This window comes from Somniosus microcephalus, unplaced genomic scaffold (genome assembly GCF_052327205.1).
Source record: "Somniosus microcephalus isolate GS21.2 unplaced genomic scaffold, FLI_Smic_1.0 unresolved_chr9, whole genome shotgun sequence".
Classification (NCBI taxonomy): domain Eukaryota; kingdom Metazoa; phylum Chordata; class Chondrichthyes; order Squaliformes; family Somniosidae; genus Somniosus; species Somniosus microcephalus.
The window spans coordinates 8,507,780-8,534,208 of NW_028225187.1; the positions used below are offsets into that span (position 1 = coordinate 8,507,780).

A 26,429-nucleotide genomic window follows, 5' to 3' on the forward strand; every position below is an offset into this window, starting at 1 on the left:
TCCATTAAATAAGCATCATAGTAGGAAGCAGCATCAACTGGAAGATGGCTGCGGGGAAGTCGTCCATTTTCTTCAATGGGTTGCAAAATAAAATATTTTCGACGGTTAAAATTGCTTTGACGGTTCCAAGAGCGTTAAATAACGTAGTATTCTCCTTTGGCTTAGGCCTCTCGTAATGTCATAATGGGGTGAAGTGCTTGTTACACTTTCTGCTTGAAACTTTGTTTGATTGCAGCTTTGAATCTCGGCAGAGGAACCGAAAGGCAGCAGTTCAAATTAAGTAAAAAGCGATCATTTGGGACGACGTCCTCAGTGCCGTAGTCGGCAGGATTCGAAGCTGCGCGGGGAAACCCCAATGGATTTCTAGTCCATCGCCTTAACCACTCGGCCACGACTACCCTGACAGTGGTTTGGACCCACGCAGCTTCTCATTTGCTTCGAAATCGGTGCCTCTGCTGTGAACACTCTGGCACATAATCACATGGGTTCATGTGGAATAATTCCAATTGCAAACATTTTCGTGTCTGTCTCTGTGCCGCAATGGGCCAGCGTGTTCGGCTGTTAACTGAAAGGTTGGTGGTTCGAGCCCACCCAGAGACGTGAGTAACTTTTAATTTTTGCAAACTCATCTATTGTTTAAAAATGGAGTCTTTGATTCCGTGAAATGAACAGTGGTGAGCATACTGCTGCTGCCTTCCTGTTTCCAATGGGAACAATCGCTTCATCGATCAGTCTTCTGCCAGGCAGCATGGATATTCTACATCCCTTATACCAATACTCCAAGTGCAGCGTTCTTGCATTAAAATCCAGCAGGAAAATCGGCCACAGTGGATCATCCATTCTGAAAACCCTTTTCTACACTTTCCTCAGGTTTACACATACATGGATTAGAATGGAAAGCTTGCAACTATTACAATTGCCAGAGAACTGCAGCTTCCTTGCATCGCCCTGCACCCTGATCACATGAAAACAACCAACCAATCACATAGAGCGGCGCGAGAACACCCCCATTGAATGTGTCCAATCAGGGCCTGAGGATTGAACTGCTCTGTCACATGCAGTTCCAGTAAGTTGGAGGACTCAGCTGTGACCGGATGACTTGTTGCTGTCGCTAGCGCCGCGGCCGAGAAGCGAGCAGCCCCTGCAATCTCTTGTTTTCAGCCAAATGCTAGAGGTATGAATTTCTAATGACAAAATCTTTGACGCTAACTGATTTGGTTGCTGTATTTGAATGCGGTTTAGTGCCTCGCACGGGCCTTGTGATTTTCTTTTTGCGTGCGGTTTGCAGTGTGTGATCGCTTAACATTTTGCGACTGAAATTAAATGCAATATCTGATTCAAATTGTTGCTTCATATGGCGTTTGGTCAAATTGAGGAAATTCGACACTACGAACGGGATTCAAATCGCCTTTTCTCTTGTGTGCTGCTTTTGTCCCTTTGTATGGCCGCGTGCCTCAGGGAATGTGGTTGGAGAATAAATCTTTGGCTGCATTGTTTTTCCTGCTGGTTGTCCATCCAGCTAAACATAGTTTTCTGTGGTGAAATGAATTCAGCAGACGCTACGAAGGAAGAACATATAAATTATTTCATGGCTTGACTGGGCGGATTCTGAGAGGTTGTTTACCCTGGCTGTGGAGCCCGAACTAGGGGTCAAAGTTCCAGAATAAGGGGCCGGCCATTTAAGATTAAGATGAGGAGAAATTGCTTCATTGTAAGGGTTGTGTATCTTTGGAGTTTTCTAACGCAGAGGGCTGTGGTGGTTCAGTCGTTGAGTACATTCCTAACTGAGATGGATATGTACATTACGGAAATCAAGGTATATGGGGCAAGGTCGGTAACTTTCAGTTGAGGTAGAGGATCAGCCATGATCTTAGTGAATGGCGGAGCATGATCGAGGGCCGCATGGCCAAATCCTGCTCCTATTTCTTATGATCTAATGTAGCGATTTAGGCCGGCGGTGTTGAGAACTGTGGCTCGTCTGCCTTAGTTCATTAAATAAGCATCGCAGTAGGAAGCAGCATCAACTGGAAGATGGCTGCGCTGAAGACGTGCATTTTCTTCAATGGGTTGCAAAATAAAATATTTTCGACGGTTAAAATTGCTTTGACGGTTCCAAGAGCATTAAATAACGTAGTATTCTCCTTTGGCTTAGGCCTCTCGTAATGTCATAATGGGGTGAAGTGCTTGTTACACTTTCTGCTTGAAACTTTGTTTGATTGCAGCTTTGAATCTCGGCAGAGGAACCGAAAGGCAGCAGTTCAAATTAAGTAAAAAGCGATCATTTGGGACGACGTCCTCGGTGCCGTAGTCGGCAGGATTCGAACCTGCACGGGGAAACCCCAATGGATTTCTAGTCCATCGCCTTAACCACTCGGCCACGACTACCCTGACAGTGGTTTGGACCCACGCAGCTTCTCATTTGCTTCGAAATCGGTGCCTCTGCTGTGAACACTCTGGCACATAATCACATGGGTTCATGTGGAATAATTCCAATTGCAAACATTTTCGTGTCTGTCTCTGTGGTGCAATGGGCCAGCGCGTTCGGCTGTTAACTGAAAGGTTGGTGGTTCGAGCCCACCCAGAGACGTGAGTAACTTTTAATTTTTGCAAACTCATCTATTGTTTAAAAATGGAGTCTTTGATTCTGTGAAATGAACAGTGGTGAGCATACTGCTGCTGCCTTCCTGTTTCCAATGGGAACAATCGCTTCATCGATCAGTCTTCTGCCAGGCAGCATGGATATTCTACATCCCTTATACCAATACTCCAAGTGCAGCGTTCTTGCATTAAAATCCAGCAGGAAAATCGGCCACAGTGGATAATCCATTCTGAAAACCCTTTTCTACACTTTCCTCAGGTTTACACATACATGGATTAGAATGGAAAGCTTGCAACTATTACAATTGCCAGAGAACTGCAGCTTCCTTGCATCGCCCTGCACCCTGATCACATGACAACAACCAACCAATCACATAGAGCGGCGCGAGAACACCCCCATTGAATGTGTCCAATCAGGGCCTGAGGATTGAACTGCTCTGTCACATGCAGTTCCAGTAAGTTGGAGGACTCAGCTGTGACCGGATGACTTGTTGCTGTCGCTAGCGCCGCGGCCGAGAAGCGAGCAGCCCCTGCAATCTCTTGTTTTCAGCCAAATGCTAGAGGTATGAATTTCTAATGACAAAATCTTTGACGCTAACTGATTTGGTTGCTGTATTTGAATGCGGTTTAGTGCCTCGCACGGGCCTTGTGATTTTCTTTTTGCGTGCGGTTTGCAGTGTGTGATCGCTTAACATTTTGCGACTGAAATTAAATGCAATATCTGATTCAAATTGTTGCTTCATATGGCGTTCGGTCAAATTGAGGAAATTCGACACTACGAACGGGATTCAAATAGCCTTTTCTCTTGTGTGCTGCTTTTGTCCCTTTGTATGGCCGCGTGCCTCAGGGAATGTGGTTGGAGAATAAATCTTTGGCTGCATTGTTTTTCCTGCTGGTTGTCCATCCAGCTAAACATAGTTTTCTGTGGTGAAATGAATTCAGCAGACGCTACGAAGGAAGAACATATAAATTCTTTCATGGCTTGACTGGGCGGATTCTGAGAGGTTGTTTACCCTGGCTGTGGAGCCCGAACTAGGGGTCAAAGTTTCAGAATAAGGGGCCGGCCATTTAAGATTGAGATGAGGAGAAATTGCTTCATTGTAAGGGTTGTGTATCTTTGGAGTTTTCTAACGCAGAGGGCTGTGGTGGTTCAGTCGTTGAGTACATTCCTAACTGAGATGGATATGTACATTACGGAAATCAAGGTATATGGGGCAAGGTCGGTAACTTTCAGTTGAGGTAGAGGATCAGCCATGATCTTAGTGAATGGCGGAGCATGATCGAGGGCCGCATGGCCAAATCCTGCTCCTATTTCTTATGATCTAATGTAGCGATTTAGGCCGGCGGTGTTGAGAACTGTGGCTCGTCTGCCTTAGTTCATTAAATAAGCATCGCAGTAGGAAGCAGCATCAACTGGAAGATGGCTGCGCGGAAGACGTGCATTTTCTTCAATGGGTTGCAAAATAAAATATTTTCGACGGTTAAAATTGCTTTGACGGTTCCAAGAGCGTTAAATAACGTAGTATTCTCCTTTGGCTTAGGCCTCTCGTAATGTCATAATGGGGTGAAGTGCTTGTTACACTTTCTGCTTGAAACTTTGTTTGATTGCAGCTTTGAATCTCGGCAGAGGAACCGAAAGGCAGCAGTTCAAATTAAGTAAAAAGCGATCATTTGGGACGACGTTCTCGGTGCCGTAGTCGGCAGGATTCGAACCTGCACGGGGAAACCCCAATGGATTTCTAGTCTATCGCCTTAACCACTCGGCCACGACTACCCTGACAGTGGTTTGGACCCACGCAGCTTCTCATTTGCTTCGAAATCGGTGCCTCTGCTGTGAACACTCTGGCACATAATCACATGGGTTCATGTGGAATAATTCCAATTGCAAACATTTTCGTGTCTGTCTCTGTGGTGCAATGGGCCAGCGCGTTCGGCTGTTAACTGAAAGGTTGGTGGTTCGAGCCCATCCAGAGACGTGAGTAACTTTTAATTTTTGCAAACTCATCTATTGTTTAAAAATGGAGTCTTTGATTCCGTGAAATGAACAGTGGTGAGCATACTGCTGCTGCCTTCCTGTTTCCAATGGGAACAATCGCTTCATCGATCAGTCTTCTGCCAGGCAGCATGGATATTCTACATCCCTTATACCAATACTCCAAGTGCAGCGTTCTTGCATTAAAATCCAGCAGGAAAATCGGCCACAGTGGATAATCCATTCTGAAAACCCTTTTCTACACTTTCCTCAGGTTTACACATACATGGATTAGAATGGAAAGCTTGCAACTATTACAATTGCCAGAGAACTGCAGCTTCCTTGCATCGCCCTGCACCCTGATCACATGACAACAACCAACCAATCACATAGAGCGGCGCGAGAACACCCCCATTGAATGTGTCCAATCAGGGCCTGAGGATTGAACTGCTCTGTCACATGCAGTTCCAGTAAGTTGGAGGACTCAGCTGTGACCGGATGACTTGTTGCTGTCGCTAGCGCCGCGGCCGAGAAGCGAGCAGCCCCTGCAATCTCTTGTTTTCAGCCAAATGCTAGAGGTATGAATTTCTAATGACAAAATCTTTGACGCTAACTGATTTGGTTGCTGTATTTGAATGCGGTTTAGTGCCTCGCACGGGCCTTGTGATTTTCTTTTTGCGTGCGGTTTGCAGTGTGTGATCGCTTAACATTTTGCGACTGAAATTAAATGCAATATCTGATTCAAATTGTTGCTTCATATGGCGTTCGGTCAAATTGAGGAAATTCGACACTACGAACGGGATTCAAATCGCCTTTTCTCTTGTGTGCTGCTTTTGTTCCTTTGTATGGCCGCGTGCCTCAGGGAATGTGGTTGGAGAATAAATCTTTGGCTGCATTGTTTTTCCTGCTGGTTGTCCATCCAGCTAAACATAGTTTTCTGTGGTGAAATGAATTCAGCAGACGCTACGAAGGAAGAACATATAAATTCTTTCATGGCTTGACTGGGCGGATTCTGAGAGGTTGTTTACCCTGGCTGTGGAGCCCGAACTAGGGGTCAAAGTTTCAGAATAAGGGGCCGGCCATTTAAGATTGAGATGAGGAGAAATTGCTTCATTGTAAGGGTTGTGTATCTTTGGAGTTTTCTAACGCAGAGGGCTGTGGTGGTTCAGTCGTTGAGTACATTCCTAACTGAGATGGATATGTACATTACGGAAATCAAGGTATATGGGGCAAGGTCGGTAACTTTCAGTTGAGGTAGAGGATCAGCCATGATCTTAGTGAATGGCGGAGCATGATCGAGGGCCGCATGGCCAAATCCTGCTCCTATTTCTTATGATCTAATGTAGCGATTTAGGCCGGCGGTGTTGAGAACTGTGGCTCGTCTGCCTTAGTTCATTAAATAAGCATCGCAGTAGGAAGCAGCATCAACTGGAAGATGGCTGTGCGGAAGACGTGCATTTTCTTCAATGGGTTGCAAAATAAAATATTTTCGACGGTTAAAATTGCTTTGACGGTTCCAAGAGCGTTAAATAACGTAGTATTCTCCTTTGCCTTAGGCCTCTCGTAATGTCATAATGGGGTGAAGTGCTTGTTACACTTTCTGCTTGAAACTTTGTTTGATTGCAGCTTTGAATCTCGGCAGAGGAACCGAAAGGCAGCAGTTCAAATTAAGTAAAAAGCGATCATTTGGGACGACGTCCTCGGTGCCGTAGTCGGCAGGATTCGAACCTGCGCAGGCAAACCCCAATGGATTTCTGGTCCATCGCCTTAACCACTCGGCCACGACTACCCTGACAGTGGTTTGGACCCACGCAGCTTCTCATTTGCTTCGAAATCGGTGCCTCTGCTGTGAACACTCTGGCACATAATCACATGGGTTCATGTGGAATAATTCCAATTGCAAACATTTTCGTGTCTGTCTCTGTGGCGCAATGGGCCAGCGCGTTCGGCTGTTAACTGCAAAGGTTGGTGGTTCGAGCCCACCCAGAGACGTGAGTAACTTTTAATTTTTGCAAACTCATCTATTGTTTAAAAATGGAGTCTTTGATTCCGTGAAATGAACAGTGGTGAGCATACTGCTGCTGCCTTCCTGTTTCCAATGGGAACAATCGCTTCATCGATCAGTCTTCTGCCAGGCAGCATGGATATTCTACATCCCTTATACCAATACTCCAAGTGCAGCGTTCTTGCATTAAAATCCAGCAGGAAAATCGGCCACAGTGGATAATCCATTCTGAAAACCCTTTTCTACACTTTCCTCAGGTTTACACATACATGGATTAGAATGGAAAGCTTGCAACTATTACAATTGCCAGAGAACTGCAGCTTCCTTGCATCGCCCTGCACCCTGATCACATGACAACAACCAACCAATCACATAGAGCGGCGCGAGAACACCCCCATTGAATGTGTCCAATCAGGGCCTGAGGATTGAACTGCTCTGTCACATGCAGTTCCAGTAAGTTGGAGGACTCAGCTGTGACCGGATGACTTGTTGCTGTCGCTAGCGCCGCGGCCGAGAAGCGAGCAGCCCCTGCAATCTCTTGTTTTCAGCCAAATGCTAGAGGTATGAATTTCTAATGACAAAATCTTTGACGCTAACTGATTTGGTTGCTGTATTTGAATGCGGTTTAGTGCCTCGCACGGGCCTTGTGATTTTCTTTTTGCGTGCGGTTTGCAGTGTGTGATCGCTTAACATTTTGCGACTGAAATTAAATGCAATATCTGATTCAAATTGTTGCTTCATATGGCGTTCGGACAAATTGAGGAAATTCGACACTACGAACGGGATTCAAATCGCCTTTTCTCTTGTGTGCTGCTTTTGTTCCTTTGTATGGCCGCGTGCCTCAGGGAATGTGGTTGGAGAATAAATCTTTGGCTGCATTGTTTTTCCTGCTGGTTGTCCATCCAGCTAAACATAGTTTTCTGTGGTGAAATGAATTCAGCAGACGCTACGAAGGAAGAACATATAAATTCTTTCATGGCTTGACTGGGCGGATTCTGAGAGGTTGTTTACCCTGGCTGTGGAGCCCGAACTAGGGGTCAAAGTTTCAGAATAAGGGGCCGGCCATTTAAGATTGAGATGAGGAGAAATTGCTTCATTGTAAGGGTTGTGTATCTTTGGAGTTTTCTAACGCAGAGGGCTGTGGTGGTTCAGTCGTTGAGTACATTCCTAACTGAGATGGATATGTACATTACGGAAATCAAGGTATATGGGGCAAGGTCGGTAACTTTCAGTTGAGGTAGAGGATCAGCCATGATCTTAGTGAATGGCGGAGCATGATCGAGGGCCGCATGGCCAAATCCTGCTCCTATTTCTTATGATCTAATGTCGCGATTTAGGCCGGCGGTGTTGAGAACTGTGGCTCGTCTGCCTTGGTTCATTAAATAAGCATCGCAGTAGGAAGCAGCATCAACTGGAAGATGGCTGTGAGGAAGACGTGCATTTTCTTCAATGGGTTGCAAAATAAAATATTTTCGACGGTTAAAATTGCTTTGACGGTTCCAAGAGCGTTAAATAACGTAGTATTCTCCTTTGGCTTAGGCCTCTCGTAATGTCATAATGGGGTGAAGTGCTTGTTACACTTTCTGCTTGAAACTTTGTTTGATTGCAGCTTTGAATCTCGGCAGAGGAACCGAAAGGCAGCAGTTCAAATTAAGTAAAAAGCGATCATTTGGGACGACGTCCTCGGTGCCGTAGTCGGCAGGATTCGAACCTACGCGCGGAAATCCCCAATGGATTTCTAGTCCATCGCCTTAACCACTCGGCCACGACTACCCTGACAGTGGTTTGGACCCACGCAGCTTCTCATTTGCTTCGAAATCGGTGCCTCTGCTGTGAACACTCTGGCACATAATCACATGGGTTCATGTGGAATAATTCCAATTGCAAACATTTTCGTGTCTGTCTTTGTGGCGCAATGGGCCAGCGCGTTCGGCTGTTAACTGAAAGGTTGGTGGTTCGAGCCCACCCAGAGACGTGAGTAACTTTTAATTTTTGCAAACTCATCTATTGTTTAAAAATGGAGTCTTTGATTCCGTGAAATGAACAGTGGTGAGCATACTGCTGCTGCCTTCCTGTTTCCAATGGGAACAATCGCTTCATCGATCAGTCTTCTGCCAGGCAGCATGGATATTCTACATCCCTTATACCAATACTCCAAGTGCAGCGTTCTTGCATTAAAATCCAGCAGGAAAATCGGCCACAGTGGATAATCCATTCTGAAAACCCTTTTCTACACTTTCCTCAGGTTTACACATACATGGATTAGAATGGAAAGCTTGCAACTATTACAATTGCCAGAGAACTGCAGCTTCCTTGCATCGCCCTGCACCCTGATCACATGACAACAACCAACCAATCACATAGAGCGGCGCGAGAACACCCCCATTGAATGTGTCCAATCAGGGCCTGAGGATTGAACTGCTCTGTCACATGCAGTTCCAGTAAGTTGGAGGACTCAGCTGTGACCGGATGACTTGTTGCTGTCGCTAGCGCCGCGGCCGAGAAGCGAGCAGCCCCTGCAATCTCTTGTTTTCAGCCAAATGCTAGAGGTATGAATTTCTAATGACAAAATCTTTGACGCTAACTGATTTGGTTGCTGTATTTGAATGCGGTTTAGTGCCTCGCACGGGCCTTGTGATTTTATTTTTGCGTGCGGTTTGCAGTGTGTGATCGCTTACCATTTTGCGACTGAAATTAAATGCAATATCTGATTCAAATTGTTGCTTCATATGGCGTTCGGTCAAATTGAGGAAATTCGACACTACGAACGGGATTCAAATCGCCTTTTCTCTTGTGTGCTGCTTTTGTCCCTTTGTATGGCCGCGTGCCTCAGGGAATGTGGTTGGAGAATAAATCTTTGGCTGCATTGTTTTTCCTGCTGGTTGTCCATCCAGCTAAACATAGTTTTCTGTGGTGAAATGAATTCAGCAGACGCTACGAAGGAAGAACATATAAATTCTTTCATGGCTTGACTGGGCGGATTCTGAGAGGTTGTTTACCCTGGCTGTGGAGCCCGAACTAGGGGTCAAAGTTTCAGAATAAGGGGCCGGCCATTTAAGATTGAGATGAGGAGAAATTGCTTCATTGTAAGGGTTGTGTATCTTTGGAGTTTTCTAACGCAGAGGGCTGTGGTGGTTCAGTCGTTGAGTACATTCCTAACTGAAATGGATATGTACATTACGGAAATCAAGGTATATGGGGCTTGGTCGGCAATTTTCAGTTGAGGTAGAGGATCAGCCATGATCTTATTGAATGGCGGAGCATGATCGAGGGCCGCATGGCCAAATCCTGCTCCTATTTCTGATGATCTAATGTACCGATTTAGGCCGGCGGTGTTGAGAACTGTGGCTCGTCTGCCTTAGTCCATTAAATAAGCATCATAGTAGGAAGCAGCATCAACTGGAAGATGGCTGCGGGGAAGTCGTCCATTTTCTTCAATGGGTTGCAAAATAAAATATTTTCGACGGTTAAAATTGCTTTGACGGTTCCAAGAGCGTTAAATAACGTAGTATTCTCCTTTGGCTTAGGCCTCTCGTAATGTCATAATGGGGTGAAGTGCTTGTTACACTTTCTGCTTGAAACTTTGTTTGATTGCAGCTTTGAATCTCGGCAGAGGAACCGAAAGGCAGCAGTTCAAATTAAGTAAAAAGCGATCATTTGGGACGACGTCCTCAGTGCCGTAGTCGGCAGGATTCGAAGCTGCGCAGGGAAACCCCAATGGATTTCTAGTCCATCGCCTTAACCACTCGGCCACGACTACCCTGACAGTGGTTTGGACCCACGCAGCTTCTCATTTGCTTCGAAATCGGTGCCTCTGCTGTGAACACTCTGGCACATAATCACATGGGTTCATGTGGAATAATTCCAATTGCAAACATTTTCGTGTCTGTCTCTGTGGCGCAATGGGCCAGCGTGTTCGGCTGTTAACTGAAAGGTTGGTGGTTCGAGCCCACCCAGAGACGTGAGTAACTTTTAATTTTTGCAAACTCATCTATTGTTTAAAAATGGAGTCTTTGATTCCGTGAAATGAACAGTGGTGAGCATACTGCTGCTGCCTTCCTGTTTCCAATGGGAACAATCGCTTCATCGATCAGTCTTCTGCCAGGCAGCATGGATATTCTACATCCCTTATACCAATACTCCAAGTGCAGCGTTCTTGCATTAAAATCCAGCAGGAAAATCGGCCACAGTGGATCATCCATTCTGAAAACCCTTTTCTACACTTTCCTCAGGTTTACACATACATGGATTAGAATGGAAAGCTTGCAACTATTACAATTGCCAGAGAACTGCAGCTTCCTTGCATCGCCCTGCACCCTGATCACATGAAAACAACCAACCAATCACATAGAGCGGCGCGAGAACACCCCCATTGAATGTGTCCAATCAGGGCCTGAGGATTGAACTGCTCTGTCACATGCAGTTCCAGTAAGTTGGAGGACTCAGCTGTGACCGGATGACTTGTTGCTGTCGCTAGCGCCGCGGCCGAGAAGCGAGCAGCCCCTGCAATCTCTTGTTTTCAGCCAAATGCTAGAGGTATGAATTTCTAATGACAAAATCTTTGACGCTAACTGATTTGGTTGCTGTATTTGAATGCGGTTTAGTGCCTCGCACGGGCCTTGTGATTTTCTTTTTGCGTGCGGTTTGCAGTGTGTGATCGCTTAACATTTTGCGACTGAAATTAAATGCAATATCTGATTCAAATTGTTGCTTCATATGGCGTTTGGTCAAATTGAGGAAATTCGACACTACGAACGGGATTCAAATCGCCTTTTCTCTTGTGTGCTGCTTTTGTCCCTTTGTATGGCCGCGTGCCTCAGGGAATGTGGTTGGAGAATAAATCTTTGGCTGCATTGTTTTTCCTGCTGGTTGTCCATCCAGCTAAACATAGTTTTCTGTGGTGAAATGAATTCAGCAGACGCTACGAAGGAAGAACATATAAATTATTTCATGGCTTGACTGGGCGGATTCTGAGAGGTTGTTTACCCTGGCTGTGGAGCCCGAACTAGGGGTCAAAGTTCCAGAATAAGGGGCCGGCCATTTAAGATTAAGATGAGGAGAAATTGCTTCATTGTAAGGGTTGTGTATCTTTGGAGTTTTCTAACGCAGAGGGCTGTGGTGGTTCAGTCGTTGAGTACATTCCTAACTGAGATGGATATGTACATTACGGAAATCAAGGTATATGGGGCAAGGTCGGTAACTTTCAGTTGAGGTAGAGGATCAGCCATGATCTTAGTGAATGGCGGAGCATGATCGAGGGCCGCATGGCCAAATCCTGCTCCTATTTCTTATGATCTAATGTAGCGATTTAGGCCGGCGGTGTTGAGAACTGTGGCTCGTCTGCCTTAGTTCATTAAATAAGCATCGCAGTAGGAAGCAGCATCAACTGGAAGATGGCTGCGCTGAAGACGTGCATTTTCTTCAATGGGTTGCAAAATAAAATATTTTCGACGGTTAAAATTGCTTTGACGGTTCCAAGAGCATTAAATAACGTAGTATTCTCCTTTGGCTTAGGCCTCTCGTAATGTCATAATGGGGTGAAGTGCTTGTTACACTTTCTGCTTGAAACTTTGTTTGATTGCAGCTTTGAATCTCGGCAGAGGAACCGAAAGGCAGCAGTTCAAATTAAGTAAAAAGCGATCATTTGGGACGACGTCCTCGGTGCCGTAGTCGGCAGGATTACGAACCTGCGCGGGGAAACCCCAATGGATTTCTAGTCCATCGCCTTAACCACTCGGCCACGACTACCCTGACAGTGGTTTGGACCCACGCAGCTTCTCATTTGCTTCGAAATCGGTGCCTCTGCTGTGAACACTCTGGCACATAATCACATGGGTTCATGTGGAATAATTCCAATTGCAAACATTTTCGTGTCTGTCTCTGTGGCGCAATGGGCCAGTGCGTTCGGCTGTTAACTGAAAGGTTGGTGGTTCGAGCCCACCCAGAGACGTGAGTAACTTTTAATTTTTGCAAACTCATCTATTGTTTAAAAATGGAGTCTTTGATTCCGTGAAATGAACAGTGGTGAGCATACTGCTGCTGCCTTCCTGTTTCCAATGGGAACAATCGCTTCATCGATCAGTCTTCTGCCAGGCAGCATGGATATTCTACATCCCTTATACCAATACTCCAAGTGCAGCGTTCTTGCATTAAAATCCAGCAGGAAAATCGGCCACAGTGGATAATCCATTCTGAAAACCCTTTTCTACACTTTCCTCAGGTTTACACATACATGGATTAGAATGGAAAGCTTGCAACTATTACAATTGCCAGAGAACTGCAGCTTCCTTGCATCGCCCTGCACCCTGATCACATGACAACAACCAACCAATCACATAGAGCGGCGCGAGAACACCCCCATTGAATGTGTCCAATCAGGGCCTGAGGATTGAACTGCTCTGTCACATGCAGTTCCAGTAAGTTGGAGGACTCAGCTGTGACCGGATGACTTGTTGCTGTCGCTAGCGCCGCGGCCGAGAAGCGAGCAGCCCCTGCAATCTCTTGTTTTCAGCCAAATGCTAGAGGTATGAATTTCTAATGACAAAATCTTTGACGCTAACTGATTTGGTTGCTGTATTTGAATGCGGTTTAGTGCCTCGCACGGGCCTTGTGATTTTCTTTTTGCGTGCGGTTTGCAGTGTGTGATCGCTTAACATTTTGCGACTGAAATTAAATGCAATATCTGATTCAAATTGTTGCTTCATATGGCGTTCGGTCAAATTGAGGAAATTCGACACTACGAACGGGATTCAAATCGCCTTTTCTCTTGTGTGCTGCTTTTGTCCCTTTGTATGGCCGCGTGCCTCAGGGAATGTGGTTGGAGAATAAATCTTTGGCTGCATTGTTTTTCCTGCTGGTTGTCCATCCAGCTAAACATAGTTTTCTGTGGTGAAATGAATTCAGCAGACGCTACGAAGGAAGAACATATAAATTCTTTCATGGCTTGACTGGGCGGATTCTGAGAGGTTGTTTACCCTGGCTGTGGAGCCCGAACTAGGGGTCAAAGTTTCAGAATAAGGGGCCGGCCATTTAAGATTGAGATGAGGAGAAATTGCTTCATTGTAAGGGTTGTGTATCTTTGGAGTTTTCTAACGCAGAGGGCTGTGGTGGTTCAGTCGTTGAGTACATTCCTAACTGAGATGGATATGTACATTACGGAAATCAAGGTATATGGGGCAAGGTCGGTAACTTTCAGTTGAGGTAGAGGATCAGCCATGATCTTAGTGAATGGCGGAGCATGATCGAGGGCCGCATGGCCAAATCCTGCTCCTATTTCTTATGATCTAATGTAGCGATTTAGGCCGGCGGTGTTGAGAACTGTGGCTCGTCTGCCTTAGTTCATTAAATAAGCATCGCAGTAGGAAGCAGCATCAACTGGAAGATGGCTGCGCGGAAGACGTGCATTTTCTTCAATGGGTTGCAAAATAAAATATTTTCGACGGTTAAAATTGCTTTGACGGTTCCAAGAGCGTTAAATAACGTAGTATTCTCCTTTGGCTTAGGCCTCTCGTAATGTCATAATGGGGTGAAGTGCTTGTTACACTTTCTGCTTGAAACTTTGTTTGATTGCAGCTTTGAATCTCGGCAGAGGAACCGAAAGGCAGCAGTTCAAATTAAGTAAAAAGCGATCATTTGGGACGACGTTCTCGGTGCCGTAGTCGGCAGGATTCGAACCTGCACGGGGAAACCCCAATGGATTTCTAGTCCATCGCCTTAACCACTCGGCCACGACTACCCTGACAGTGGTTTGGACCCACGCAGCTTCTCATTTGCTTCGAAATCGGTGCCTCTGCTGTGAACACTCTGGCACATAATCACATGGGTTCATGTGGAATAATTCCAATTGCAAACATTTTCGTGTCTGTCTCTGTGGTGCAATGGGCCAGCGCGTTCGGCTGTTAACTGAAAGGTTGGTGGTTCGAGCCCACCCAGAGACGTGAGTAACTTTTAATTTTTGCAAACTCATCTATTGTTTAAAAATGGAGTCTTTGATTCCGTGAAATGAACAGTGGTGAGCATACTGCTGCTGCCTTCCTGTTTCCAATGGGAACAATCGCTTCATCGATCAGTCTTCTGCCAGGCAGCATGGATATTCTACATCCCTTATACCAATACTCCAAGTGCAGCGTTCTTGCATTAAAATCCAGCAGGAAAATCGGCCACAGTGGATAATCCATTCTGAAAACCCTTTTCTACACTTTCCTCAGGTTTACACATACATGGATTAGAATGGAAAGCTTGCAACTATTACAATTGCCAGAGAACTGCAGCTTCCTTGCATCGCCCTGCACCCTGATCACATGACAACAACCAACCAATCACATAGAGCGGCGCGAGAACACCCCCATTGAATGTGTCCAATCAGGGCCTGAGGATTGAACTGCTCTGTCACATGCAGTTCCAGTAAGTTGGAGGACTCAGCTGTGACCGGATGACTTGTTGCTGTCGCTAGCGCCGCGGCCGAGAAGCGAGCAGCCCCTGCAATCTCTTGTTTTCAGCCAAATGCTAGAGGTATGAATTTCTAATGACAAAATCTTTGACGCTAACTGATTTGGTTGCTGTATTTGAATGCGGTTTAGTGCCTCGCACGGGCCTTGTGATTTTCTTTTTGCGTGCGGTTTGCAGTGTGTGATCGCTTAACATTTTGCGACTGAAATTAAATGCAATATCTGATTCAAATTGTTGCTTCATATGGCGTTCGGTCAAATTGAGGAAATTCGACACTACGAACGGGATTCAAATCGCCTTTTCTCTTGTGTGCTGCTTTTGTTCCTTTGTATGGCCGCGTGCCTCAGGGAATGTGGTTGGAGAATAAATCTTTGGCTGCATTGTTTTTCCTGCTGGTTGTCCATCCAGCTAAACATAGTTTTCTGTGGTGAAATGAATTCAGCAGACGCTACGAAGGAAGAACATATAAATTCTTTCATGGCTTGACTGGGCGGATTCTGAGAGGTTGTTTACCCTGGCTGTGGAGCCCGAACTAGGGGTCAAAGTTTCAGAATAAGGGGCCGGCCATTTAAGATTGAGATGAGGAGAAATTGCTTCATTGTAAGGGTTGTGTATCTTTGGAGTTTTCTAACGCAGAGGGCTGTGGTGGTTCAGTCGTTGAGTACATTCCTAACTGAGATGGATATGTACATTACGGAAATCAAGGTATATGGGGCAAGGTCGGTAACTTTCAGTTGAGGTAGAGGATCAGCCATGATCTTAGTGAATGGCGGAGCATGATCGAGGGCCGCATGGCCAAATCCTGCTCCTATTTCTTATGATCTAATGTAGCGATTTAGGCCGGCGGTGTTGAGAACTGTGGCTCGTCTGCCTTAGTTCATTAAATAAGCATCGCAGTAGGAAGCAGCATCAACTGGAAGATGGCTGTGCGGAAGACGTGCATTTTCTTCAATGGGTTGCAAAATAAAATATTTTCGACGGTTAAAATTGCTTTGACGGTTCCAAGAGCGTTAAATAACGTAGTATTCTCCTTTGCCTTAGGCCTCTCGTAATGTCATAATGGGGTGAAGTGCTTGTTACACTTTCTGCTTGAAACTTTGTTTGATTGCAGCTTTGAATCTCGGCAGAGGAACCGAAAGGCAGCAGTTCAAATTAAGTAAAAAGCGATCATTTGGGACGACGTCCTCGGTGCCGTAGTCGGCAGGATTCGAACCTGCGCGGGGAAACCCCAATGGATTTCTGGTCCATCGCCTTAACCACTCGGCCACGACTACCCTGACAGTGGTTTGGACCCACGCAGCTTCTCATTTGCTTCGAAATCGGTGCCTCTGCTGTGAACACTCTGGCACATAATCACATGGGTTCATGTGGAATAATTCCAATTGCAAACATTTTCGTGTCTGTCTCTGTGGCGCAATGGGCCAGCGCGTTCGGCTGTTAACTGCAAAGGTTGGTGGTTCGAGCCCACCCAGAGACGTGAGTAACTTTTAATTTTTGCAAACTCATCTATTGTTTAAAAATGGAGTCTTTGATTCCGTGAAATGAACAGTGGTGAGCATACTGCTGCTGCCTTCCTGTTTCCAATGGGAACAATCGCTTCATCGATCAGTCTTCTGCCAGGCAGCATGGATATTCTACATCCCTTATACCAATACTCCAAGTGCAGCGTTCTTGCATTAAAATCCAGCAGGAAAATCGGCCACAGTGGATAATCCATTCTGAAAACCCTTTTCTACACTTTCCTCAGGTTTACACATACATGGATTAGAATGGAAAGCTTGCAACTATTACAATTGCCAGAGAACTGCAGCTTCCTTGCATCGCCCTGCACCCTGATCACATGACAACAACCAACCAATCACATAGAGCGGCGCGAGAACACCCCCATTGAATGTGTCCAATCAGGGCCTGAGGATTGAACTGCTCTGTCACATGCAGTTCCAGTAAGTTGGAGGACTCAGCTGTGACCGGATGACTTGTTGCTGTCGCTAGCGCCGCGGCCGAGAAGCGAGCAGCCCCTGCAATCTCTTGTTTTCAGCCAAATGCTAGAGGTATGAATTTCTAATGACAAAATCTTTGACGCTAACTGATTTGGTTGCTGTATTTGAATGCGGTTTAGTGCCTCGCACGGGCCTTGTGATTTTCTTTTTGCGTGCGGTTTGCAGTGTGTGATCGCTTAACATTTTGCGACTGAAATTAAATGCAATATCTGATTCAAATTGTTGCTTCATATGGCGTTCGGACAAATTGAGGAAATTCGACACTACGAACGGGATTCAAATCGCCTTTTCTCTTGTGTGCTGCTTTTGTTCCTTTGTATGGCCGCGTGCCTCAGGGAATGTGGTTGGAGAATAAATCTTTGGCTGCATTGTTTTTCCTGCTGGTTGTCCATCCAGCTAAACATAGTTTTCTGTGGTGAAATGAATTCAGCAGACGCTACGAAGGAAGAACATATAAATTCTTTCATGGCTTGACTGGGCGGATTCTGAGAGGTTGTTTACCCTGGCTGTGGAGCCCGAACTAGGGGTCAAAGTTTCAGAATAAGGGGCCGGCCATTTAAGATTGAGATGAGGAGAAATTGCTTCATTGTAAGGGTTGTGTATCTTTGGAGTTTTCTAACGCAGAGGGCTGTGGTGGTTCAGTCGTTGAGTACATTCCTAACTGAGATGGATATGTACATTACGGAAATCAAGGTATATGGGGCAAGGTCGGTAACTTTCAGTTGAGGTAGAGGATCAGCCATGATCTTAGTGAATGGCGGAGCATGATCGAGGGCCGCATGGCCAAATCCTGCTCCTATTTCTTATGATCTAATGTCGCGATTTAGGCCGGCGGTGTTGAGAACTGTGGCTCGTCTGCCTTGGTTCATTAAATAAGCATCGCAGTAGGAAGCAGCATCAACTGGAAGATGGCTGTGCGGAAGACGTGCATTTTCTTCAATGGGTTGCAAAATAAAATATTTTCGACGGTTAAAATTGCTTTGACGGTTCCAAGAGCGTTAAATAACGTAGTATTCTCCTTTGGCTTAGGCCTCTCGTAATGTCATAATGGGGTGAAGTGCTTGTTACACTTTCTGCTTGAAACTTTGTTTGATTGCAGCTTTGAATCTCGGCAGAGGAACCGAAAGGCAGCAGTTCAAATTAAGTAAAAAGCGATCATTTGGGACGACGTCCTCGGTGCCGTAGTCGGCAGGATTCGAACCTACGCGCGGAAATCCCCAATGGATTTCTAGTCCATCGCCTTAACCACTCGGCCACGACTACCCTGACAGTGGTTTGGACCCACGCAGCTTCTCATTTGCTTCGAAATCGGTGCCTCTGCTGTGAACACTCTGGCACATAATCACATGGGTTCATGTGGAATAATTCCAATTGCAAACATTTTCGTGTCTGTCTCTGTGGCGCAATGGGCCAGCGCGTTCGGCTGTTAACTGAAAGGTTGGTGGTTCGAGCCCACCCAGAGACGTGAGTAACTTTTAATTTTTGCAAACTCATCTATTGTTTAAAAATGGAGTCTTTGATTCCGTGAAATGAACAGTGGTGAGCATACTGCTGCTGCCTTCCTGTTTCCAATGGGAACAATCGCTTCATCGATCAGTCTTCTGCCAGGCAGCATGGATATTCTACATCCCTTATACCAATACTCCAAGTGCAGCGTTCTTGCATTAAAATCCAGCAGGAAAATCGGCCACAGTGGATAATCCATTCTGAAAACCCTTTTCTACACTTTCCTCAGGTTTACACATACATGGATTAGAATGGAAAGCTTGCAACTATTACAATTGCCAGAGAACTGCAGCTTCCTTGCATCGCCCTGCACCCTGATCACATGACAACAACCAACCAATCACATAGAGCGGCGCGAGAACACCCCCATTGAATGTGTCCAATCAGGGCCTGAGGATTGAACTGCTCTGTCACATGCAGTTCCAGTAAGTTGGAGGACTCAGCTGTGACCGGATGACTTGTTGCTGTCGCTAGCGCCGCGGCCGAGAAGCGAGCAGCCCCTGCAATCTCTTGTTTTCAGCCAAATGCTAGAGGTATGAATTTCTAATGACAAAATCTTTGACGCTAACTGATTTGGTTGCTGTATTTGAATGCGGTTTAGTGCCTCGCACGGGCCTTGTGATTTTATTTTTGCGTGCGGTTTGCAGTGTGTGATCGCTTACCATTTTGCGACTGAAATTAAATGCAATATCTGATTCAAATTGTTGCTTCATATGGCGTTCGGTCAAATTGAGGAAATTCGACACTACGAACGGGATTCAAATCGCCTTTTCTCTTGTGTGCTGCTTTTGTCCCTTTGTATGGCCGCGTGCCTCAGGGAATGTGGTTGGAGAATAAATCTTTGGCTGCATTGTTTTTCCTGCTGGTTGTCCATCCAGCTAAACATAGTTTTCTGTGGTGAAATGAATTCAGCAGACGCTACGAAGGAAGAACATATAAATTCTTTCATGGCTTGACTGGGCGGATTCTGAGAGGTTGTTTACCCTGGCTGTGGAGCCCGAACTAGGGGTCAAAGTTTCAGAATAAGGGGCCGGCCATTTAAGATTGAGATGAGGAGAAATTGCTTCATTGTAAGGGTTGTGTATCTTTGGAGTTTTCTAACGCAGAGGGCTGTGGTGGTTCAGTCGTTGAGTACATTCCTAACTGAGATGGATATGTACATTACGGAAATCAAGGTATATGGGGCAAGGTCGGTAACTTTCAGTTGAGGTAGAGGATCAGCTATGATCTTAGTGAATGGCGGAGCATGATCGAGGGCCGCATGGCCAAATCCTGCTCCTATTTCTTATGATCTAATGTAGCGATTTAGGCCGGCGGTGTTGAGAACTGTGGCTCGTCTGCCTTAGTTCATTAAATAAGCATCGCAGTAGGAAGCAGCATCAACTGGAAGATGGCTGCGCGGAAGACGTGCATTTTCTTCAATGGGTTGCAAAATAAAATATTTTCGACGGTTAAAATTGCTTAGACGGTTCCAAGAGCGTTAAATAACGTAGTATTCTCCTTTGGCTTAGGCCTCTCGTAATGTCATAATGGGGTGAAGTGCTTGTTACACTTTCTGCTTGAAACTTTGTTTGATTGCAGCTTTGAATCTCGGCAGAGGAACCGAAAGGCAGCAATTCAAATTAAGTAAAAAGCGATCATTTGGGACGACGTCCTCGGTGCCGTAGTCGGCAGGATTCGAACCTGCGCGGGGAAACCCCAATGGATTTCTAGTCCATCGCCTTAACCACTCGGCCACGACTACCCTGACAGTGGTTTGGACCCACGCAGCTTCTCATTTGCTTCGAAATCGGTGCCTCTGCTGTGAACACTCTGGCACATAATCACATGGGTTCATGTGGAATAATTCCAATTGCAAACATTTTCGTGTCTGTCTCTGTGGCGCAATGGGCCAGCGCGTTCGGCTGTTAACTGAAAGGTTGGTGGTTCGAGCCCACCCAGAGACGTGAGTAACTTTTAATTTTTGCAAACTCATCTATTGTTTAAAAATGGAGTCTTTGATTCCGTGAAATGAACAGTGGTGAGCATACTGCTGCTGCCTTCCTGTTTCCAATGGGAACAATCGCTTCATCGATCAGTCTTCTGCCAGGCAGCATGGATATTCTACATCCCTTATACCAATACTCCAATTGCAGCGTTCTTGCACTAAAATCCAGCAGGAAAATCGGCCACAGTGGATAATCCATTCTGAAAACCCTTTTCTACACTTTCCTCAGGTTTACACATACATGGATTAGAATGGAAAGCTTGCAACTATTACAATTGCCAGAGAACTGCAGCTTCCTTGCATCGCCCTGCACCCTGATCACATGACAACAACCAACCAATCACATAGAGCGGCGCGAGAACACCCCCATTGAATGTGTCCAATCAGGGCCTGAGGATTGAACTGCTCTGTCACATGCAGTTCCAGTAAGTTGGAGGACTCAGCTGTGACCGGATGACTTGTTGCTGTCGCTAGCGCCGCGGCCGAGAAGCGAGCAGCCCCTGCAATCTCTTGTTTTCAGCCAAATGCTAGAGGTATGAATTTCTAATGACAAAATCTTTGATGCTAACTGATTTGGTTGCTGTATTTGAATGCGGTTTAGTGCCTCGCACGGGCCTTGTGATTTTCTTTTTGCGTGCGGTTTGCAGTGTGTGATCGCTTAACATTTTGCGACTGAAATTAAATGCAATATCTGATTCAAATTGTTGCTTCATATGGCGTTCGGTCAAATTGAGGAAATTCGACACTACGAACGGGATTCAAATCGCCTTTTCTCTTGTGTGCTGCTTTTGTCCCTTTGTATGGCCGCGTGCCTCAGGGAATGTGGTTGGAGAATAAATCTTTGGCTGCATTGTTTTTCCTGCTGGTTGTCCATCCAGCTAAACATAGTTTTCTGTGGTGAAATGAATTCAGCAGACGCTACGAAGGAAGAACATATAAATTCTTTCATGGCTTGACTGGGCGGATTCTGAGAGGTTGTTTACCCTGGCTGTGGAGCCCGAACTAGGGGTCAAAGTTTCAGAATAAGGGGCCGGCCATTTAAGATTGAGATGAGGAGAAATTGCTTCATTGTAAGGGTTGTGTATCTTTGGAGTTTTCTAACGCAGAGGGCTGTGGTGGTTCAGTCGTTGAGTACATTCCTAACTGAGATGGATATGTACATTACGGAAATCAAGGTATATGGGGCAAGGTCGGTAACTTTCAGTTGAGGTAGAGGATCAGCCATGATCTTAGTGAATGGCGGAGCATGATCGAGGGCCGCATGGCCAAATCCTGCTCCTATTTCTTATGATCTAATGTAGCGATTTAGGCCGGCGGTGTTGAGAACTGTGGCTCGTCTGCCTTAGTTCATTAAATAAGCATCGCAGTAGGAAGCAGCATCAACTGGAAGATGGCTGCGCGGAAGACGTGCATTTTCTTCAATGGGTTGCAAAATAAAATATTTTCGACGGTTAAAATTGCTTTGACGGTTCCAAGAGCATTAAATAACGTAGTATTCTCCTTTGGCTTAGGCCTCTCGTTTAGTCATAATGGGGTGAAGTGCTTGTTACACTTTCTGCTTGAAACTTTGTTTGATTGCAGCTTTGAATCTCGGCAGAGGAACCGAAAGGCAGCAGTTCAAATTAAGTAAAAAGCGATCATTTGGGACGATGTCCTCGGTGCCGTAGTCGGCAGGAATCGAACATGCGCGGGGAAACCCCAATGGATTTCTAGTCCATCGCCTGAACCACTCGGCCACGACTACCCTGACAGTGGTTTGGACCCACGCAGCTTCTCATTTGCTTCGAAATCGGTGCCTCTGCTGTGAACACTCTGGCACATAATCACATGGGTTCATGTGGAATAATTCCAATTGCAAACATTTTCGTGTCTGTCTCTGTGGCGCAATGGGCCAGCGCGTTCGGCTGTTAACTGAAAGGTTGGTGGTTCGAGCCCCCCCAGAGACGTGAGTAACTTTTAATTTTTGCAAACTCATCTATTGTTTAAAAATGGAGTCTTTGATTCCGTGAAATGAACAGTGGTGAGCATACTGCTGCTGCCTTCCTGTTTCCAATGGGAACAATCGCTTCATCGATCAGTCTTCTGCCAGGCAGCATGGATATTCTACATCCCTTATACCAATACTCCAAGTGCAGCGTTCTTGCATTAAAATCCAGCAGGAAAATCGGCCACAGTGGATAATCCATTCTGAAAACCCTTTTCTACACTTTCCTCAGGTTTACACATACATGGATTAGAATGGAAAGCTTGCAACTATTACAATTGCCAGAGAACTGCAGCTTCCTTGCATCGCCCTGCACCCTGATCACATGACAACAACCAACCAATCACATAGAGCGGCGCGAGAACACCCCCATTGAATGTGTCCAATATGGGCCTGAGGATTGAACTGTTCCATCACAAACAGTTCCAGTACGTTGGAGGACTCAGCTGTGAGCGGATGACTTGTTCCTGTCGCTGGCGCCACGGCCGAGAAGCGAGCAGCCCCTGCAATCTCTTCTTTTCAGCCAAATGCTAGAGCTATGAATTTCTAATGACAAAATCTTTGACGCTAACTGATTTGTTTGCTGTATTTGAATGCGGTTTAGTGCCTCGCACGGGCCTTGTGATTTTCTTTTTGTGTACGGTTTGCAGTGTGTGATTGCTTAACATTTTGAGACTGAAATTAAATGCAATCTCTGATTCAAATTGTTGTTTCATATGGCTTTCGGTCAAATTGAGGAAATTCAACACTACGAATGGGATTCAAATCGCCTTTTCTCTCTTGTGCTGCTTTTGTCCCTTTGTATGGCCCCGTGCTTGTCACAAAATCTTGGACGCGAGCTGGTTTGGTTACTGTGTTTGAACATTAATAAATAGATACAAAAGGAAAATACTGTGGATGATGGAAATCTGAAATAAAAAAAGAAAATGCTGGAAATACTTCGCAGTTCAGGCAGAATCTGTGGAGAGAGAAACAGTGTTAACGTTTCAGGTTGAAGACCCTTCGTCAGAACTGCAATAAGCTGGAGACCGATGTTTCTTGGAACACACCGATTGCAAATTTAATTAATAATTTATCCCAAAATCAACAGCAAGAGTAAAACAGATCATTAACACATTGTTGCTTGTGGGACATTTTATGCGCAACTAGGCTGCAGCCATTCCAACATCACAACAATAACTTCGCTTCAAAATGCTTCATTGGTTGTAAAGCGCTCTGGGACATCTTGAGGAGCTGAAAGGCACTAAGGCAATGCAAGTCTGATCAGAGCGTGCGAGCATGAGGGGAAACATTGCAAGTTGACAACAAATAATATCATGACAACCGTCGGCAGAATGTCAGTGAGAGGAAAGATATCGTGTTTGAGGGAAGAAATAAAAAATGGTAGAAAGAAAGATAATCATTTCCATAGGGACATATTGCAGAATGTTGCCAATTGTTATAATAAAATTCAGAGCATAGCCGGCACATTTGATCTTCCTTCTACTGCTCTCACAACTGAACTATTCCTGCTGCATTGAGATTGAAATTTACCATTAGTATAAGAGGAGAGAGGAGAGCATATTAGGGGATATTTGCCCTCCTAATCAAAAGTTCCTCAGACTAATGGAATTTAAACAACATCTGACCCTCATCCTGATCATGGAGACCAGCTCACCACCTGTTTATAGATAATGAATATTCCCTTAACCTTGTCTTAATGTAAAGTTCACTGTCTTGCTAGGTCAAGTTGAGAATATATTCTTGTAATATTGAACCGATTGGAGTGCAGGAGCAGATGGGATCCGCTGTTCAACCGGGAAGTTTGGTAGGGCGAACGGGGAATCGGCTGAGAGATGGTGGGTTTGAGAGTGGCAGCAAGCATGGCGCGGTCAATAGATTGTAAATAATGGAAGAAATGTTTAACCGAGGCCTGAGACGCTGGAACTCATAAAATAACGTTTTGCTGAAAATGACGGTGTTAAAAACAATATTTGGAAATGCGGGGTATTGAACCCAAGGATTCATACATGCATGCACTCTATCACTGAGTTACAGCCTCAGCAGATGTTTTGCTGTGATGTAGGACAGAAGGACCGGCAGTATTATTTTTCTAATCTCCCTTTGTGTTCCAAGTCTGTGCTGAAGTAGGTGAAGAGAAGAATTCTGGCCTCATCACTCCAGGAACAGAGAAAGGGGAAATGAGAAGGATGACTTGCGGCATTAATGTGCATCTTCCCTCAAGGAAAAAGTAGACTGAGAGGAGACCTCATATAGGCCTTTAACATTATGGAGGGGTTAAAGTATTACATCACAACAGGGGCCATTCGGCCTGTCGTGCCTGTGCCAGCTCTTTGAAAGAGCTGTCCAATTTCATCCAATAACCCAGCGTTCTTCCCACCACCCTGCGAGTTATCTTCAAGTAAATGTCCAATTGCCTTTTGAAGTTTCTGTCGAATCTGACTCCACTGCCATTTTAGGTAAAGTGGTCCTGCTCTTAACAACCGCCTGTGCGCCAATATATATTACACCCTTTACCTCTGGTTACCATTCCACTTGTCAGAGTATCCCCACATGCTCTATCATACCCCCTCATGTTATTGAATATCTCTATTAAGCCTCCACATAAACGTCTCTGCTCCAGGAGAACAATCCGAGGTTCTCCAATCTCTCCACATAACTGAAATCCCTTAACCCTGGTACCACCCCAGTAAATCTTCACTGCGCTCCCTTCAAGGCCTTGCAATTCTGGCCAAAGTGTACGTCCATAATTGAAAACAATACTCCAGCTGAGACTAACTAGTGTTTTAAGAAGGTTTAGCATAACTTCTTTACTTTTCTTCTCTATTGCTCTATTGAAAAAGCCAAGCATCCCATATGCTTTTTAACAGTCCTCTAATCGTATCCTGCCACCAGCAAAGATTTGTGCACATGCACATCCAGGTCTCTCTGTTCATGCACCCGTTTAAAATAGTACTATTTCTTTCATATTTCCTCTCCATATTCGTCCTTCCAAAATATATCACGTCACACTTCTTTGCATTAACTTCCATCTGCCATGTGTTTTCCCATCCTTCTTGAAGGCGATCAGAGATTCAGCACCCACAACACCGACTGGCAAAGCATTCCTGAGGCTCAACGCTCTCTGGGAACAGTAACACCGCCTAAAATCCAGTCTATTCCTCCCTCTGTGTCACGCTGAGAATATATTCTTGTTATATTGATTGGATTCGAGTGCAGGCGCAAGTGGGAGGTGCTGTTCCACCGGTAAGTTTGGAAGGGTGAACGGGGGAGTGGCGGTGAGATGGTGGGCGTGAGAGTGGCAGCAAGGAGGGTGTGGTCGATGGGTTTTAAGAAATGTAAGCAACAAAATTGTACAAGTGGTGGAATCTCTGAGGACGTGAGACACAGCGTGTGTGGAGATGTGTGAGTGAATTGAAATGTCAGCATTGAAAGTTAAAGAGTGGCATAAACACTGTCAAAGCTGGCCAGCCTGCACAGTTTAATGCTTTTAGCAACGAAATTTACAAAAGCCACAATATCTGGCAGCGGTAGGATTAACCACATAACATAAATCCAATAACCCTGGTACCATTCTAGTAGATCTCCTCTGCACCCACGCCAGGGCCTTGCCATCATTCCCAAGTTGTACACCCATAATTGAACAGTCATACATTTCGTCGCTTCACCAACAGCAGTAAACCGTGCAGGGTGAGCGGTTCTGCAAATTATCATGTCACTTCTTCACCATTTGCTCGTGGATGTCCATGCTATCCTTTCCATTCAGTTGTTACTGACAGGCTGAAAAGATTTGCAGAATTCCCTCTGGTCCATAATTGGCCTGAATCCAGCACCGGACACTACAAACACCGTCATCCAACCAACTAAATTCAGACCGTTCACTCACTCGTCTCCACAGCCGCTGTGGCTCACTTATTCAGATATCCAAC

General features: G+C 45.4%; 18 non-coding genes across 18 annotated transcripts; 8 read left to right on the top strand and 10 right to left on the bottom strand.

Annotated features, from left to right (window-relative positions):
* Positions 1-316: 316 nt before the first annotated feature.
* trnas-aga (transfer RNA serine (anticodon AGA)) lies at positions 317-398 on the bottom strand. Its single transcript has one exon. It is a non-coding gene; the product is annotated as a tRNA-Ser (tRNA).
* Positions 399-2,303: 1,905 nt separating this feature from the next.
* On the bottom strand, positions 2,304-2,385 carry trnas-aga (transfer RNA serine (anticodon AGA)). Its single transcript has one exon. It is a non-coding gene; the product is annotated as a tRNA-Ser (tRNA).
* A 128-nt stretch (positions 2,386-2,513) lies between these two features.
* trnan-guu (transfer RNA asparagine (anticodon GUU)) lies at positions 2,514-2,587 on the top strand. The gene has a single exon. It is a non-coding gene; the product is annotated as a tRNA-Asn (tRNA).
* A 1,703-nt stretch (positions 2,588-4,290) lies between these two features.
* trnas-aga (transfer RNA serine (anticodon AGA)) lies at positions 4,291-4,372 on the bottom strand. The gene has a single exon. It is a non-coding gene; the product is annotated as a tRNA-Ser (tRNA).
* A 1,905-nt stretch (positions 4,373-6,277) lies between these two features.
* Positions 6,278-6,359, bottom strand: trnas-aga (transfer RNA serine (anticodon AGA)). Its single transcript has one exon. It is a non-coding gene; the product is annotated as a tRNA-Ser (tRNA).
* Positions 6,360-8,265: 1,906 nt separating this feature from the next.
* On the bottom strand, positions 8,266-8,348 carry trnas-aga (transfer RNA serine (anticodon AGA)). Its single transcript has one exon. It is a non-coding gene; the product is annotated as a tRNA-Ser (tRNA).
* A 128-nt stretch (positions 8,349-8,476) lies between these two features.
* On the top strand, positions 8,477-8,550 carry trnan-guu (transfer RNA asparagine (anticodon GUU)). Its single transcript has one exon. It is a non-coding gene; the product is annotated as a tRNA-Asn (tRNA).
* Positions 8,551-10,463: 1,913 nt separating this feature from the next.
* On the top strand, positions 10,464-10,537 carry trnan-guu (transfer RNA asparagine (anticodon GUU)). The gene has a single exon. It is a non-coding gene; the product is annotated as a tRNA-Asn (tRNA).
* Positions 10,538-12,240: 1,703 nt separating this feature from the next.
* Positions 12,241-12,323, bottom strand: trnas-aga (transfer RNA serine (anticodon AGA)). Its single transcript has one exon. It is a non-coding gene; the product is annotated as a tRNA-Ser (tRNA).
* A 128-nt stretch (positions 12,324-12,451) lies between these two features.
* Positions 12,452-12,525, top strand: trnan-guu (transfer RNA asparagine (anticodon GUU)). The gene has a single exon. It is a non-coding gene; the product is annotated as a tRNA-Asn (tRNA).
* Positions 12,526-14,228: 1,703 nt separating this feature from the next.
* Positions 14,229-14,310, bottom strand: trnas-aga (transfer RNA serine (anticodon AGA)). Its single transcript has one exon. It is a non-coding gene; the product is annotated as a tRNA-Ser (tRNA).
* Positions 14,311-14,438: 128 nt separating this feature from the next.
* Positions 14,439-14,512, top strand: trnan-guu (transfer RNA asparagine (anticodon GUU)). The gene has a single exon. It is a non-coding gene; the product is annotated as a tRNA-Asn (tRNA).
* A 1,703-nt stretch (positions 14,513-16,215) lies between these two features.
* trnas-aga (transfer RNA serine (anticodon AGA)) lies at positions 16,216-16,297 on the bottom strand. The gene has a single exon. It is a non-coding gene; the product is annotated as a tRNA-Ser (tRNA).
* A 1,906-nt stretch (positions 16,298-18,203) lies between these two features.
* trnas-aga (transfer RNA serine (anticodon AGA)) lies at positions 18,204-18,286 on the bottom strand. The gene has a single exon. It is a non-coding gene; the product is annotated as a tRNA-Ser (tRNA).
* A 128-nt stretch (positions 18,287-18,414) lies between these two features.
* On the top strand, positions 18,415-18,488 carry trnan-guu (transfer RNA asparagine (anticodon GUU)). The gene has a single exon. It is a non-coding gene; the product is annotated as a tRNA-Asn (tRNA).
* Positions 18,489-20,191: 1,703 nt separating this feature from the next.
* Positions 20,192-20,273, bottom strand: trnas-aga (transfer RNA serine (anticodon AGA)). Its single transcript has one exon. It is a non-coding gene; the product is annotated as a tRNA-Ser (tRNA).
* Positions 20,274-20,401: 128 nt separating this feature from the next.
* On the top strand, positions 20,402-20,475 carry trnan-guu (transfer RNA asparagine (anticodon GUU)). The gene has a single exon. It is a non-coding gene; the product is annotated as a tRNA-Asn (tRNA).
* Positions 20,476-22,388: 1,913 nt separating this feature from the next.
* Positions 22,389-22,462, top strand: trnan-guu (transfer RNA asparagine (anticodon GUU)). The gene has a single exon. It is a non-coding gene; the product is annotated as a tRNA-Asn (tRNA).
* Positions 22,463-26,429: the final 3,967 nt, after the last annotated feature.